General features: G+C 31.8%; 1 pseudogene; it reads left to right on the forward strand.

Annotated features, from left to right (window-relative positions):
* Window positions 1-19,253, forward strand: part of LOC126890192 (uncharacterized) — a 133,365-nt pseudogene that overhangs the window by 99,206 nt on the left and 14,906 nt on the right.

Below are 19,253 nucleotides of genomic sequence, written 5' to 3' on the forward strand. Positions count from 1 at the left end.
AACTTTTTTGTAGAAGCTTATAGTTTTTGAGTTATACGTGAATAACAGCTTTAAAAGGTGCATTTTTTTACGAAAGAATAAAATATTTGATCTTTAATAACTCAAAAAGTATTGATTTATATTAATAACTTTATATAACAAATTTTGCTTAGAAATTGTTCCCCTATCGATTTATGGTAATATTCTTAATGAAATAATTTTCACCACGAGAAGGGGTGGCATCCACCCCGAGGGTAAAAGCGCAAGTTGGCACCATGTCACCTTTGTTCCTTGAGGCATCCTCTAACTACTCACCAATTTTCATGAAAATCGATGGAGGTTCAACGAAATCGGATGTAAAAACCTTCAGTGACTGCACTATAAAACTAATAATGAGTATTTCCTCCATTGACCTGTATGCATGCCAGTGGCTCTTCTCTCCAGAACCAGTAGTGGCTTCCGTTTACAACTAATAATACCACCCCAAATCATAATACTGGCGTAGCTGAAGGTTGGAGGGCCCCCTTGCGACAATTTTTGTGGGCCCCAGTACTATAAAAATTTACTAAAATATGTGAAAATGACAATATTTGGCCTTTCTTGAATAAGTCTTCATCGGTTCGTGATAATATATTTTTTGGGAATAGACATGAAAACCTATTATACTTTCATGTCTCTTAATCCGAAAACCTAAACCTATTAGTAAGGTGTTGCAATATTATACTAAATTTACATTGAAAATATTAACTTCAAAACTTTTTTTGCTACAAGTTATTTTTTCGTCGCAGCTGAGCTCATCGTAATTTTTTTTTTATACGTGTTTCCCTTTATTTTTAAATTTCGGTTTAATCTCCACTATTCTGCTATTCCGCTAAAATTTCAGATAAAGCATTTCTAATTTCTCGAAGATTATCACGAGTTTTTTCAAAAAGTTGAAAAACCGTAAACTCTGCCGTTTCAGATTGCAGAAGTTTTGATGTTGGTTGAATAAAGTTACTAAGTATTTTAGATTGAATAGTAATGTTAACAGCAAATTCAAAATTATTCATATGCTCTAATAATGCATTAGCTTATAATTTTTCATAGTTTTTTGATAGCAGTGAAATTTTAGTTAAAGATGTCATTACTTATCGGAGAGCTCGACGCAAAGCCATAACAGCATCATGTCTGGATGACCACCGGGTTTCACATAACATTTTTAAGGTTGGCAAACGCGATCAATTCAAAGTGATAATAGTTAGAACATATGTAGTACATTCCATCTTTTAATACTTGCAGTCAGTCAGTCAGTCTTTGGTCGCGGAGTCAGTCGGTTGTGTTTTGATTTGCATCGGCCAGCTGCTCATTGTTTAAATGTTTTCTTTTGTTATTGGTTTATTGTTTTGTTTGGAGTCTTGTGAAACTAGTGTAAGTGTTCTGTTTTTTTGTTTATTTTCATTCGACCCACTTTATTGCATATCTAACCTTGAAACCATGTTCTACAACTGTGACAACTGCCTTGAAAAGTTTGCGGATTCAGGTAAATATAAATAATCGATTGCGGTGCGATGGAGATTGCCGCAGAAATTTCTGTATGCGATGCACGAAATTAAATAAGTCCACCACAAAAGCCCTATTGGAACAAAAATTTCCCCATCTAAGATTCTTTTGTACGGTATGTGACTAGCCTAGCTTAAGATATTTAAATGAAAAAATAACCAACTTATCAAAAAATCAAATACCACTAGAGAACTTTGAAGCTTTAACTCAAGTTACTAAGAAACTTACTGATAATTTGCCTATTTTTATTGAGACTTACGATTTGTTGACAAAAAATGACGACAAACTGGACTATCTTACGAAAAAAATTGACGAGATCCATAAACTAAATAACCTGCTGAATCCTGAAAAGGTTTTAAATTCTGTTAGGCAGATGAAACATGACATTTTCAATATATCGTCAGTTTTTATTCGGGGGTTCAGATGAGACTATTAAGGTTCAAATCCAAGAATCAAATTCAACTGATATTAAGTTGGGATTAGAAAAGGTCTCTTCAAACATCAATGAAATATCGAATCAAATGAGCAATCTTACCAAAAGTCTATCTACCATACCAACGAAAAAAGAGGTATTGAAGAAAAATACATGTTATGCCACCTCAAGTACCCAAACTGAAGAGCCTCAACATTTCGAAGCAAGTCCAGAGCAAAAGTCAAAAATTACAGAAGATAAGTGTCACTTTGTAGTTTAGTAACTTGAGCCCAATATACATCCCTATACAAGTGGTTCACTATATTAAAGAGGAGCTAGGTATCAAGGAATATATAAGATGTTATGCCCTCCTTAAAGATGCCGACACAACAACTGGTTCTTCATTCAAAATAGGTATAAAATCTAGAACATCTATTAACCTATTATTTAATAAGGGCATTTGGCCACCTGGTGTAAACATTAAAAGGTCTAACGAATCTTCATATTCCGAACCAACGTCACATAAGTATCCGAAGAATATCAGAAGTCCTATTAGCCTGGAAAATTCAAATAGCAGTTTATGCAACAACAAAGATGAAGTTCAGAGCACAAACATACAAACAGACAAACAGACCATCGAAATTTGCAAAACTAAGAATCCGTTCCATACCCATATTAATTTCATTAAGAAAGATACTTTAGAACCATCGACAAATCTGGATCCATTTACCCCACTAAGAGTTAGATTAACCAATAACTGTAATAGTCGATATCTTTTAGCCAGATTAAGGGAACCGGATATCTTAAAGGCCATTAAACTTCATCTTGCTTATCTACACGACCAACCTGCATCAGTATTTTATGATGGGTATACCAACACAAGCGTTAAATTGTTTCTGGCTTCCGAAGGACTTCCTACAAAGAGTGAAGATCTACGAAAAATTCTTCTAGATTTTAATGATGCTTATAGAATTGGTGCAGATGAGGTAGACGCTGATTTTGCTGCTTTTAGGTCTTTTCTAACTTCGGAAAGAATTATTCACCTGCAAAAATCAAGGGAATGCCACCGAAACTACTATTCCGCTGCCTCTCCAGGACGAAATTTTTAAACATCACGACGTGTTCTGAGGGATTAGAATCCTCAAATTATTTTAGTGATAATAACTTTAGCATGGTTCTGATTAATATTCGTTCTTTAAGATATAAAACTGATGAATTATTTCTGTTTCTAGAGGAATTAGGGTTTTCATCGATAGTTGCGGTTACTGATCACTGGCTTGAAGTCAACGAGCCTTTTTTGTAGAAAAATATTCCACTATTGCTAGGTATAACCGTCCAAGTTCAGCTCATGGGGGCACCCTAATTCTCTCTACAAATAATGATTTTTATCTGGTAACTAAATGTGACTTTCTATTAAGTGAAGCATTCTTTGAGTTTTCCTTAGTTTACAGTAAGAACCTTAATCTTTATATTATTTGCATTTATAGATCACCTGAATCTTCCGTGGAACTATTTTTTCAGAACCTGCTTAATTTGTTAGATGACCTTCCCCATAAAAGCAGAAAAATTTTATGCGGGGACTTCAACGTTAATTATGCTGCTGCTTGTGCTACACAAATATCCCTGGTCAACATATTTGAATCATATGGTCTATCAATGCACATTGATTCTTCTACAACGATTACAAAAACTTCATCTACCATAATTGATTATATTGTCTCAGATTTCTCACCCCGTGATGTCTGCGCTACAACTGTTAATGCAGGACTATCTGATCATGAAGCGGTTTATACGAAGTTTAACATCTTTAGCAAGTCCTCCTCGAAAACTCGACGTTTAGGCAGGATTTTTTCCGCTCGGAACTTTCGTAAATTCCAAAATTTATGCTTAACCTCTGAGTGGCACTTTCCTTCAATGGACGTCGATTACAATTTCAGTGATTTTTTGAATAAGCTGGTCTGTATCTTCAATAAAGCATTTCCTTTAATCACAATTAAGCAAAAACATCGCAAACCCTGGACTACCAAAGGTGTCCGCATATCAGCCAAAAACATGCGTTCACTACTGTATATCAAGAAATTTACTACCAACGTCTCTGTTACTGAATATATCACCAAGTAGAGGGCAATCTATTTAAAACTTACAAAAACAGCTAAAAATTGTACTATCAAAATCGTCTCAGAAGCTCTAAAAGTGTTGCAAAAGAAACTTGGTCCATAATAAACGATCTTCGAAATAAAACTCACACAGCTCAAACATTTTCCCTTTCAGACCCAGAAAATCTAAATCAATACTTTGTTAGTGTGAGTAAAAATATAACATCAACTGTTGTGTCCCAACAAGATCCCATTTCCTATCTCCCTAATTCACGAAAATTTTCGAATTCATTCTTTAAAAGACCGGTTGATATATCCGAACTGATCCAAACAAATAATAGTATCAAAAGCAAATCTTCCTGTAGTACTGATGGACTATCAATAAAAATTTTCTCAAATATCCCAGACAATGTGTTGGGAGTCCTCATCTCTCTAATTAATGATTCTTTTGAGAAAGGTAAATTTTCAGAGTGCCTAAAGACGGCCATCATTATTCTTCTTCATAAGGGTGGTGAAAAATCCAATGCCTGCAATTATAGACCTATCGTATTACTACCGGTACTCTCCAAAATTATTGAGAGACTCATAAAAGCCCGACTTATGTCCTTTCTCGGTGATAACAAGATTTTATCACAAAATCAGTTCGGCTTTTTAAATAATAAATGTACCACCGATGTCATGTTTTCTGTACTACATGAGGTTTATTAGGCATTAAACAATAAACTGCACACTGCCACTGTTTTTTGTGGTTATGCCAAAGCTTTTGATTGTGTAAATCACGAAATCTTGATAAAAAAAACTAGATTTCTATGGAATTAGAGGTATTTCTTTGAACTGGTTTCAATATTACTTGGATAATAGGAAACAACTGGTTACAGCAAATGATACAGACTCTAGTCTCAAAAATGTTGTATGTGGGGTAGCACAAGGTTTCAGTATTGAGTCCTCTACTTTTCCTTATCTTTATTAATGACATCACTAGTTTAAAAATCGATGGAAAAGTTTTTCTTTTTGCTGACGATACCAGTATCACTTGGAGTAACTCAAATATCGCAACTTTTCATACTACTATAACTTCTGATCTACTCACAATAAAATCCTGGTCCGATTCTAATTTACTCTCTTTTAACGTAGATAAAACAGTAGCATTACCCTATAAAGGAACTCTTCAACCCTTACCTCTTCATAACAGCCAGATCAGTATCGTTGATTCTGTAAAGTTTCTTGGTATTTTTTTAGATAGCAACCTTAAATGGTCCCTTCATATCGATGTGTTAAGCACGAAACTATCCTCAGCTTGCTTTGCAATAAGATCTGTTTCGAAGGAAATGAATTTATCCTCTTCCAAATTAATATACTTTTCATTGTTCGAGTCTCATCTTCGATATGGTCTGCCTTTTTGGGGTTCTGGTACAGCGGCCCAATCCGATATTACTTTTAAATTACAAAAATACAAAAAAGAGCAATAAGATATCTGTTTGGCCTCAGAAGAACAACACATTGCAGAAGCTACTTCAAAGATCACAGGATTCTAACATTACCTTCTTTATATATTTTAGAAATTGTTTGCTTAATTCGTAAACATCTACATGTCTTTCCAGCAAGACTATTCCACCAGAAATTCTACCTTTGACATCTATTTACCGATCCCGTCCAGTGAGTTAGAAAGAAATCTATATTATATTCTGCAAAAAAACTATACAACCATCTCCCTCTACAACTTAAATCTGCATCATCTTTCTCCAAGTTCCGTAAAATGACAAAAGCCTATTTATCTGAAAGACCATATATTATTCAATAGCAGAGTTTCTTAACCAATAACTAAGAAATTACAGTATTCTTATGTACAAGTAAAATCTTAATCTATATTTGAGTGTCATATGCAGCAGCATAACTTATTAAATTACTTATTAAATTTCTTGAAGTAGATTACGCAATTTGCAAATTTTTTTTATTTTGCAATAGATTGTTACTGGTTGTTTTTTATTTCACTTTATTATGTTTTATTTATATTGACGATTTGTATAATTTTAGTAAATTGTATTTGTTATTGTTTTTATTTATGATTCCTTTAAGCTTTGTCTAAAAAATTGTTAAATTTTTCATGACAATAAAGCATATTTCTATTCTATTCTATTCTATTCTATTCTATTCTATTCTATTCTATTCTATTCTTGCACTAAAAAAACATATAATCTTTTAATGATATCGTAAAAAGACCAACTCCTGTACCAGCAACGGCATCATTCAACACTAGGATCAGATTATGGGATGAAGATAGGAAACTCTTTTTTTAATGTCAGTTATGCGCCTTTATATGCCTGAATATACACCACTAATAACGCTTGCCCCATCATACCCCTTTCCTCTGCAGTTGTGTACGGGAAGGTGCTTTGATTGTATAGATTTTAAACTTTCATTTACAGTACTTTCTGTATGTTGTTCTGAAGCTATTTTCTTGTGGCATTTTTATAATCAACTACTCTTAATGGGAAATAAGCCACAATTTTACCAAAAAAATGATTTTATTAACGTTTCGAAGCCCAAATCGGGTTTCGTTGTCAAAATACAAAATACTACTAAAATAAACAAAAATGTTGTTGCTACGTAAAAAAAATTCTTCTAATAATTGATTTAATCTGACTCATTTATATTGGCAATTCAGACGTATATTATAAATTTTAAAGTAGAAGACTTCAAAATGATATCGCCAATATTTATGAGTTGCGTTCCTGGAACGACTTTACTAAAAGATATTTCATTCGATTACATGAAATCAATCCCAACTCAAGAATATCCGTCACAAAAAAATCATAGCATGTGATCTGTCTTTAAAAAGACAACCAAATGCAACGATGACAGTAAAATTCTCGCGTTAGAAATTCCATAGTAAATCACGAGGGAAAACCAGGAAATAACCTCGTGATACTATCCCGATATCGTAAGTATTTATAAAACTAAACCTAACAGTGAACAAGAAAGAACAAAGAATTGTATTTATAAAATACCTTGTGAATGCGAACAATTTTATTTAGGTGAAACATCAAGACCATTAAACGTTAGAATAAGTGAATATCAGTCTTATATTAAAAATAGAGAATTTGATAGATCCCAAATATGTCAACATGCATGGGATAACGAACATAGAGTTCAGTGGAGAGATTCAAGTATAGCCCTGAAAGAATCAGATAGTAAAAAGAGAAAAATCAAAGAAGCGGCTCTAATTATGCTAAATGAAACCAATTGTGTCGCAAATTCCTCGGTAGAATGCAGTAATATGTAGTTACCCATACTGAAAGAGGAAGTCAATAGAAAGAAAATACCACGATCAGTAAGTCAATAACATAACGAGTTAATAAAAATTTTATATTTTAGTATTACCCATTGTATATCTATGCATTATTAATATTATTTATAATTTAAACATATTAAAGTCGGAATTTGGTATTAGTTATTTGAAAATAAATTAAATGTAAGACCAAATACTTACGACGTCGGGATAGTATCACGAGGTTTTTTCCCGGCTTTCCCTCGTGATTTACTATGGAATCTGTAACGCGAGAATTTTACTGTCATCGTTGTATTTGGTTGTCTTTTTAAAGACAGATCACATGGTATGATTTTTTTGTGACGGATATTCTTGAGTTGGGATTGATTTCATGTAATCGAATAAAATATCTTTTAGTAAAGTCATCCCAGCAACGCAACTCATAAATATTGGCGATATCATTTTGAAGTCTTCTACTTTAAAATTTATAATATATGTTTGAATTGCCAATATAAATGAGTCAGATTAAATCATTTATTAGAAGAATTTTTTTTACTTAGCAACAACATTTTTGTTTATTTTAGTAGTGTTTTGTATTTTGACAACGAAACCCGATTTGGGGTTCGAAACGTTAATAAAATCATTTTTTTGGTAAAATTGTGGCTTATTTCCCATTAAGAGTAGTTGAGTACCTTCTGTACTTTGGTCTAAAATGCAAATAAATCCCAAAAAACTTTGAACAACTTCTGCTTTGAAAGGGAAATTATTTTCATCGCAAGTTATTTTTACATACCGGAAAATAAAACTAAGCTGATCGTGTTTTAAAATATCTTGAGTGGTATCAAGAACTACTGAATAAAAACAATTTTTTTTAATTAAATTAATAAATTTGTTTTCAGTTTCTTGAGCCAGCAAAATAACTACGTTTTGTATTTGGTGGCTCAAGTAGTTTGTTTAAGTTATTGTTTTTATCGATTAATTTAGCTAAAACAGGATCATATTTAGCTAGTAAAAGATCATCTGGCAAAAAATGACCTTTTTGGGATTACACCAGGGAAATAAGCCAAAAATATACCATGTTCGGGACACTTGAGCAGCCAGGTTGCAAATGGGTTTTTTTGATACTATATGCCTAATACAGTATAAATACAAAAATGCCCGTCACAGTTTGGACGAGAAATTTAATTATTAACAAATAAGTCTCAAACATGGGAGTTTTTTCGTTTAAATCGCTACAGGTAAAAATAGGGCAATTAAATATCTTATTGATAATATTTTTCTTTTAGTAGATGAGCCAAGGTTTAAAATAGCCCTTTTTTAATTTTGGTCGGATCATTTGTTGCTTCAGATATTGCAAAATAAATCTAAAATTTCGAAAATAAAAAAACTGCTATAACTTTTGCGAAAATGAATTTACGACTTTCAAAATGCGCGAAAAGTTAAGGCAAATACAAATTACATTTCAAATTACAATGCACAAACAATTTATAAACGATGCGTCATTTAGTTTAAATTTTATTCAATTTGTTTATCGCAAAGAGCGTTTTTTCGTAATGTTATTGTTCAGAAAATGATGATACAGCAATTCTGTGAAAACAACATAAAAGAATAATAGTCATAATTTCAAATCGTTTAAAAAAATAATTCAAAAGTTTTTTATCACTCATTTACATTTTTTAAAACAATTTACTAATATAGAGTAATTTTTCACTTATAAACAATTTGAATAACTTTGTTAATTTTGACTGTAGACTAAAACTACAATGGAATTTGAAACAATGGTATTTTTATACGAATGTTCAAAGAAAAACTTTTCGCCTAGGTTAATTACGGTCAAAGTTATCCACTTTTATTATTTAATTGACGGACACTTTGTTTATAACAATTAAGCATCCTAACTAGAGCAGTTTTGAAGTTGAAGATATATAGATTTTGTGTAAAAGTTTGAGTAAACTTTGAACCTCAACAGAGTTGTTAATAAAGCTTTAAAAATGGCGTCCGAACGGAATTAATTCGTGGTCCATCGAGCGGAATTACTAAAATACGTGCACTCAAAAAATGAAACTGTTTCTGCAAACATATGCTGCGATTCATATCGCTGGAACTTGTTGATGGATTTTGATCATAATTTTTTTAATTTGTATGTACTCGTAGTCTTAGAGAGTACGTTATGTACACACAACCCCACCTAACGTTACAAAATGTTAGGGGGAACTCCCCCTATCACTCAGGGATATGAAAAATAGGTTACGACCGATTCTAAGGCCGAATATACATATATAATTTCATAAAAATCGGTCAAGCAGTCTCGGAGGAGTATGGAAACTAACACTGTGACAGGAGAATTTTTTAGATGTAAATATATAGATGGCTATTAACAAATAGGGGTTAGTGATAGAAGAGTGAAAATTAAGGGTTGTATGCATTTTTTAATTTTATATCATATAAGATTGAGTTAGATGATTTTGTCGAAAAAATAAAAAAAAAATGTCAGGGGGGCAACCCCCCTTATAACTTATGGGTATAAAAAATAGATTAAAACCTCTTCAACCTCCTACAGGCTAAACGTGCAAAATTTTATAAAAATCGGCCAAGCCGTTTCGGAGTAGTATGGTAACTAACACTGTTACAGTAGAATTTGATGTATATAGAAGTAACTGCGAATTAAATAATAAAAGTGGCTAACTTTGAACCTAATTAACCTAGGCAAAAAGTTTGTTTTCTGAAAATTCGTACAAAAATCATTTTTGAAATCCTAAAATAGATTTACTCTATAGTCATAGTCAATATTAACAAAGTTATTCAAATTTTTAAGAAGCTAAAATTGACTCTATTTTACTAAACTTTTTCGGAGTGATAAAAACGACTTTTTAATGATTTTTTTCAATACTTTAAAAATATAACTATTATTCTTGCATATAGTTTCCACAGAATTGCAATGTCATTATTACTTTCTGAACAATAACATTGCGAAAAATAGCTCTTTTTGCGCATTATATGGAATGTTTGACTCAACTTTTCGTGCAATATTAGTCTTAATGCCATTTTCGCAAAAGTCATAGCACATTTTTTATTTTTGAAATTTTAGTCTTATTTTGCACTTTCCGAAACAAAAAAGGATCGGACCAAAATTCAAAAAGTGCCATTTTAAACCTTGGCCCATCTACAAAAAGAAGAATATTATAAATAAGATATTAAATTACCCTATTTTTACCTGTAGCGATTTAAACGAAAAAACTGTCATTTTTGTCCCTTATTTTTTAATAACTAAGTTCCTCGTCCGAACTGTGACGGGCATTTTTGTATTTATAATGTATTAGGTATATATGTAACACCTAAGGGTCTTCTACGATCCAAATTTATTCCATTTAGTTTGTGTGCTATTGTTTGCCGAGAAATATTCAGTCCTTAAAGCCTAGCAATTTTGTCTGGATATACCACTTGTAGATTCCAGACGATTTCTTCGAGCTATGAATGTTATCTGCCGGTCTTGTGCTGCTGTTGTACATCGACTTCTGCCACTTCTGGGGAGATCATTTGTATCTTTTTTTTTTAACTTTCGGTAGTAACACTGAGTACTCGATAGTAACTCGAACACACTGAGTAACATCAACAATATTCGCGATAGCACTTTGAATAAAGTCCTGTTGTAAAAAAGCAATAATTACTCTAGATCTGTCAAAATGAGACATCACGTTTCTAGGCATTTTTAAACAGCTCAAATCAAATTTAAACCAAGACTGAAATAATGTGTAAATACGCTAATCAGTTGAATGTTGCCAAAATAATACAAAAGCGATTCATATTTTTTATCATTTTCATTTGAAGACTCTCTAGAATGAATATTTACATATTTGAAATCACCATAGGCGTAGATATATTATTTTTACGTATTCCAAACATTTGGACATGTGTGTATTTCTGTGCTTCTTACTCCGTTTTGCTTTTACAAATAACTAGTCAAATAAATAAATAAATATATTTTTGAGCTAAAAAAGTTTAGAATATTACGCATTCACCAAACAATATTAATGATTATGTAGAGGATAAATATTTTTCTGCAACAATCCCGAAAACTAAACTTTCGGGAAGATTTATTGAAATAAAGAGTTCCACTTTATAGGCTATTGATCATATTCAAAATAAGATAGCTAAAAGGAACTACAACGTTAATGGGGTTTTATTATTTGATATGGTCAATGGGCATCCATATATGAAAAAACCGCGGAGTGCTACCATTTAAAGGGGTGCGTTTTTGAGAAATGGGTGAATTAGTCCCTGGGCACAGGTTACATTAGGGTGAGTTCTATGCACTTTTGGTACAAATACGTCTAGATAAAAATTGTTCCTGGTTAAATTTTCTATCTAAATATAACTTTGTAAAGTCAAAGATACTTTTTTTTACAAAAATATATTCAAAAGAAAAAGCACAAAGAAACCCAAAAGAAAGAAATTTTGTTTTTTGTCCCATAACTTTTGTCCACGGGGATATAGATATAGATATTGCTTCATAGAAAAAAAACTTACATATTTTCTATTTAAAATGATGTTTGGTAGAGGTTATTAGGATTTACAGTTTTCGAAATATGATTTTTCAAAGTTCGCCACTCGCAGCAATTTTGGGCAATTTTCCTTGTTATTTCACAAATATTGTTCTGTAACTTTTTTCTACGTAACTTTAGGTATATGCAATGGTACACGTAATAGGAATAGAAATCAATTACCTTTAAAATGGTCTACTATATAACGTTGTACGACTTTTTTTTAAAGAGATTATGGTTTTTCAAGTTTTTATACTTTTAACGATTTTTTATAATATAATATAAAAATAAAATAAAATTATTATATAATATATTATATATTATAATATAATACCCAATATAAAAAATTTATTTTTTACATTTTTTACGATAATTTTTGAAATTTCTCATTATAACTTTTTTTTCTTGTATATGAATATACTATCTATATATTACGCAACAAAGAGGGCTTACTTTCTGTTCTTTAAAATGTGTATCATCTATATTTCATTACATAATGGAAACCGAGTAATCTTTTGATATTTTTTTACCTGTATTATTTAAAATCATTTCTTTTACAAAAATTACATAAACATTAGTCTTAAAAAACATCACTTTAGTTAAAATTATTTAAATGTTTACATTTAAAAAATTTTCAAAATCAAAGTCCATCTCTTCGTTAGCATTAGCTTCAATATCTTCCTCTGACACCTCAGTTATCTTAGAGTTCCCACAATTAGTACCCATGCACATGCACCCATTGCAGAATATTGAACAACTAATTCCTATCTTCCTACAACCGCAGCTTTTTGTACATCTTTTGGTACATTTACATGCTATTTTTTCAAGCAAATCTTGTGGTGCAGGAGCTTTGACAGTAAATATTGGAATTAATCCATATTTTAAAGTTTGCCCGGCCGAGTCAAGTGGATCCAAAGTATTACCTATAAAAAATAAGATTCAATCATAACACACAATCACATAAAAAAGTTTTAATGAGGAATTTAAAAAATAATCCTAAAATCAAAAATCGTTGCAAGTACTTATTACAATTTGAAAAAGCATACCTTATTCAAAAATAACCCTAGAATTTTTTATAATACACCATTTTAAAGTAAACAGAATAAGCTTTCTTTTTTATTGTTCAATATATACCATATAGAAAAAAAAGCTATAATGGGAAATTTAAAAAATAATCGTAAAAAATATAAAAACTCGTTAAAAGTATAAAGTCTTGAAAAAGATAACCTCTTTAAAAGAAGTCGTACAACATTATACGGTAGACCATTTTAAAGATAATTGATTTTTATTCCTCCTACATGTACCATTGCATATACCTAAAGTTACGTAGAAAAAAGTTACAGAACAATATTTGCGAAATAACAAGGAAAATTGCCCAAAATTGCTGTGAGTGGCGAACTTTGAAAAATCATATTTCGAAAACTGTAAATCCTAATAACCTCTACCAAACATCATTTTAAATAGAAAATATGTAAGTTTTTTTGTGTGAAGCAATGTCTATACCTATATCCCCGTGGACAAAAGTTATGGGACAAAAAACAAAATTTCTTTCTTTTGGGTTTCTTTGTGCTTTTTCTTTTGAATATATTTTTGTAAAAAAAAAGTATCTTTGACTTTAAAAAGTTATATTTAGATAGGAATAACCAGGAACAATTTTTATGTAGACGTGTTTGTACCAAAAGTGCATAGAACTCACCCTAATGTAACCTGTGCCCAGGGACTAATTCACCCATTTCTCAAAAACGCACCCCTTTAAATGGTAGCACTCCGCGGTTTTTTCATATATAGAGATTCATTGACCATATGAAATAATAAAACCCCGTTAACGTTGTAGTTCCTTTCTATAGTACATAATCAATAGCCTATTAGATAAATCAAAACAAAAGCAACTATTTTCGAGAACATATTTTCACTTTTGGGACGACTTTTTTACTTTTGTAATAGGGCGGCTTTAGTTATAATTATAATATTGATTTATTTGCATTTATTTTGTTTTTTATACAGTACACTGGAATAAGTGTTTCCCCCTTATTAACTTATTTATTTTTAGCACATAAGCATTATTTTTAGCACATAAGCAAAAGGCTCGGACAGGTCGATCTTTAAAATAACCATAGTATTATAGCATCAATTTTTCAAACTTTACGCCATCCCTCTTCAGGTGACAGGCATAACTCTGATTTTTTTAAATGGAAAAGTAGATCATGTGACACCTCATTTAAAAGCTTTTGAAATACTGATTACAAAAACGTATAATACTTTAATCCTTTTTAAGAGAGTAGGTGTCAAATTTTGGCCGAATTATTTTTATATGCATTAATTTTTTTTCGAATCGTGAGAAAACTAATAAGTATTTTTGAAAAATTTAAATGGAGAAGTAAATATTACAGCATTATCGAGAGTCGAAAGCCCCTGAGAAATTCTATAATATAATATATTTTAATAAGTCACAGGAGTGAAGAAAAAATAATATTTAGTCTGATTTTTAATTTCAAATATATCATTCAAAAGAAACTTTTTGTTTATTCTAAGGGAAATTCGACCGTCCGCAATAATTTAATCTTTCATTCTGCGTTTAAATTTTTCAAAAATACTTATTGGTTTTCACAGGATTCGAAAAAAATTAATGCGTTTAAAAAGAATTCGACCAAAATTTTGAGCCTACGCTCTCAAATAGGATTAAAGTATACATTTCTGTAATTAGTATTTCAAAAACTTGTAAATGAGGTATCGCAAGATTTACTTTCCCATTAAAAAAAATCAAAGTTATGTTTATCACTTGAAGAGATATCGCGTAAACTTCGAAACATTGATTCGAAACTTCTCCTTAACCCATCAACCGACAAGCAAAGAAATACTGTAATAATATGTAATATATATTTGATTAACTAGAGTAAAATAAAATAAAACATTCGTAAAAAATTTGTTTTACACTTTGATAATGGCAGGTGCCACAACAACAAAATGGTTCGTTTACGGACCTTTGGCGGGAATGAGATATAAAAATTGAAATACACAATTTTATTTTTTGTGAAAAGTCTCAAAACATTTAGAGTGTAAATGGACCTGGCATTTTTGGTAAACAAAAATAGTATGGTTAGAACATTGCCTACACCTTGTTCAGCTTCTTTGTCAAAAACGAAGTCGAACGGCCCTCTATCTTTTTTAGAAATTATTTTAGATATTTCCAGTTTACACTTTCCAATCCTGTATCTCGCACTGTGCCAGTTGCATAAATTCGACAAATCGACATATTGTCTACAACACTACATAACCTCCCTTATGTAGGATTATAAGTCGACTTCCGCCAATGGTTCGATATCGCACCATTATTTTTAAACACGAGATTTGATGACTCAGAAATTTTTTTTTGTATTTTTATAACACTTGATGTACAAATAGGTTAAAGAATTAATGTTTTAATTTGTTTGACCACAAAAGTGTTATGCCAATAAAATTACTACAGTAAAAATAAAGTTGTGTCGAAGGATTGAAAATGGCGGACATTTAGAGAATATTTTTGTGATGAAAACATGAGTTTGGAAAATAAACAAAATTAAATTGAGTTATACTTATATCTTCTGGTTGCTTAAAAAATACAAAGATTTAACAAAAATAACGAATTGTCAAAAAAAAATCTACAAAAAAATGGTGCGTTTTCGCACCGTTGGCGCTAAATGGGTTAAAGGAAATACAGGCAACTTGTTTTGAAGGCAAAGTTCCTCTGTATGTTTTGTTTGTGAAATTTAGATATTGATATCTCTAATGATAGATTTCATTAGAGTCAAAACGTATCAAGCAATGGAACATTGGGGTATATTATCAAAAAATTAATCAGGCTAGTCAAAATGACACTAAATATCTCTACATGTGGAATTGCTTGGCACGGTTACATTTCAGATCAATTTAAGGTTGTCTAAGGCTTCAGATAGGGAAATCCTTTATCCACTACATTATTTAACTCAATGTTACGGTAGGGGAGCCCAAGCGGGGATTTTTGCAGTAACTCGAGCGCGTCAGATTATCATATGGAGAGAAGCCTGGTACCCTGTAGATGTACATCTACCATATATTGATTGGCTCTAAACACAGGGGCGTTGGTTAAGGGGGGCCGAAAAAAATATATCCTTAGAAAAACTCCAAATCGTCAGATTAAGATAAGGTAAGATAAGTACATGCAAAACAGTGTACATGTCAAAAATCTGACGATATGGGCGGGGCGTAAGAAAATGGGTGAGTCACAAAGTTTCACAAGAATAAAGCGAATATTTCGCGAAATGAACGATAGATCTAAAAACTAAAAAATACAAGCTCAATATTTGTCAAAAATCTATTGAATGATAACAAAAACGACTCCCCACGGAGAGGGGTGGGGGGTAAATTTAAAATTTTAAATACGAATCCCGCGATATTTTCGCGAAATTAACTGATCCAAAAACTGAAAGATACACTTATTCAATATATTTGAAAAATCTATCGAATGGCACCAAACACGACCACGGAGGTGGGGTGGGGGGCTACTTTAAAATTTTAAATAGGAGCCGCCATTTTTTATTGCAGATTCGGATTCCTTACGTAAAAATAAGTAACTTTTATTTGAAACATTTTGTCGAGTTATGGATAAATGGCGCTATAATCGGATTGGTGGAAATGGAAAATTAAATTAAAAAAAATGGAAAGTCCCCACTTTATGGAAAACTTAACCTTTTTCTGATTTTAGCACATACTCTTCACAACCCAATAGTTCTCCAAAGCGCTCGAGTGACTGCACATTCAGCATACGTTCCTCCCCTACTATTATAAACTGTAATCAGAAAATGCAGCATGAAGGTGGACGGAAAAATCATGAAAAATGAGTACCAGTGCATAGCATTTACTGATGATCTAATGATCCTAGCAAGAGCCTCGGAAGAGTTAAGAAGAATTGTGAAAGGAAATTATTGAAAAATACATAAATCTGGAATGGAACTCAATAAAGACAAAACCAAATATATGATCAGTATAGGGACATAATAGCAAAGAACAGTACTTGAGTGTGAGTTCTGTAAGTGGTAAGAGCTCTAATTTTATTTCCTGGGTGTAAGAGAATAAAAAATTAGGCAGTTTAAGAGCCTTAATAAACTCAAAAATTTTTCCAGACAGTAGCATGGACATTAAAAACGAAGGAAGGGAAAGATGGGAAAGGAAAATATTGGTACACGTATTCGAATGGTGGAAGACAGAAGACGGGTTGGACAGAAGAACCAGCAATGAATTAGTTGCTGTGTACAAAGAAACTACTATTACTAGATTCGTCACGACGCAAAGAATCAGATGGTTGAAACATGTAGAAATAACGGCAGTAAAAAGAATATATAAACTAGTTGTGAGCATAAAACTAATCGGTCCCAAAAGAAGAGATAGACCCAGAAAGAGATGGATCAATAATGTCGAGGAAGACCTTCCACATGTAAAGGTGAGGGACTGGGAAAGAACCAGTGGCAAACCAAACTTGTTTTTTAAAATGGAACACACTATTTTATTTTATATTCGAAATTTTCTTAACTTCTCCATTACAAAAAAATAAAGGTTTGATATGTTATACATGGTATTTACAAAGTTATAACCAGTTTTATATGAAAATCGTAACAAGTTCAACTCACTGTATAAATAAAAATACGCACAAAAGCAATGGATTATTATTGATGCCGTATTTTTTTATTTAATGTCAAAATTTGCGTAAATGTTTAATATTGCTAATTTCCTTTATATTGAATACAGGGCATATTGAAAACCCTCTGTATATTATATGACTATCGAAAAGTACCATTACCGTACTTTAATTTTTATATAATATTCCCTATGTCTGAATTTATTAGTTTTCGAGACATTTTATCATATAAGAGACATTCGAGACATAAAGAATGAAAAATAATTTATTAGTACAAAATTTTACCAAAAAAAAAAACATGAACACAAAATACACACAACAAATCAACACAACATTTTTGAAAAAACTAAAAGCTACTTTTAAAAATATATTTTAAATATTTAATCACACAAGTTGTTCAAAAGGATCTCTTAACACATTTATAATAATAGTCTTCCGTTTTATACCGCTACGGCGGCTTTGGGATTATAGCAGGGTAGTCTAGTATATCTAAGTGAAACCTCTATACTCGGGGTATTGAGATTTTGAAGAGGAAGAACTGACAAAATAGAAGAAAAACTGGAAGAGAAGAGATTTAAGATACTAATAAAGAGTGGCTTAGCTCAGACTTCTTAGCTCCGATCAAGTTAAACTTCAGCCAAAATCTGCTGACTACTATAGTACAATAACAAAAGCCCTATCGGAAAAAAAGACAGAGTTTCATACTTATCAAATAAAAAACGAGCGCAGTTTCAGGGTTGTTCTTAAGAACATGCATTACTCGATGGACAAAAATCTTATAAAAAAGAAAATAGAAGAGAAAGGCCACACTGCTAGAAACATTTGGAACATCAAACACCCTAAAACTAAAGATCAGCTATCACTATTTTTCGTCGACCTGGAACCTTCTGATAATAATAGAAATATATATGACATTGAGTTCCTATTAAACCATAAGATTAAAATTGAACCACCGTACCAAAAAAGAGAGATACCACAATGTTCTGGATGTCAACGATACGGGCATACCAGATCATACTGCCACCTTAGACCACGATGTGTAAAGTGCACAGGGGATCATGCAACAGAGCAATGCACTAATAAAGAAAGAAGTGCCAACGTCAAGTGTGTACTCTGCGAGGGAGACCACCCAGCAAACTACAAAGGTTGCAGGGTGTACAAGGAGCTACAAACGAAAAAATTTCCAACGATTAGGCCCAGGCCTAGCATGCCAATTATTTATGCACAACATGTCCAAGCAGGAGTGACCTACGCCCAAATCGTTAATAACTCACAACAAATTACGAATAGTAATACAAACCAAACAGAAGTAATTACTACCAATACTCCCGTCTCAAATGACATGGCTGAACTAAAGAATATGTTAAAAGTCCTGATGGAACAAATGAGTACACTGTTAAACCTTCTCACCACCGTCGTCACTAAATTAAAAAAATTATCAATTTCTTAAAAATAGCTATTTGGAATGCCAACGGGCTAACAAATCATGCTCAAGAGGTTAAAGCTTTTATACTAATGCACAACATCGACTTAATGTTAATATCTGAAACACACTTTACAAATAGAAGCTATCTGAGAATTCCCAACTATGCAATATATAACACCAAACATCCAGATGGCACTGCACATGGAGGAACTGCAATCATAATTAAGTCATTATTAAAAACCACGAGTTAAATAAGTTTAAAGGAGACTATATACAAGCAACAAGTATTAGTATAGAAGACTGGAACGGTCCTTTAACAGTAACTGCAATATATAGTCCACC

Source organism: Diabrotica virgifera, chromosome 8 (genome assembly GCF_917563875.1).
Source record: "Diabrotica virgifera virgifera chromosome 8, PGI_DIABVI_V3a".
Taxonomy (NCBI): domain Eukaryota; kingdom Metazoa; phylum Arthropoda; class Insecta; order Coleoptera; family Chrysomelidae; genus Diabrotica; species Diabrotica virgifera.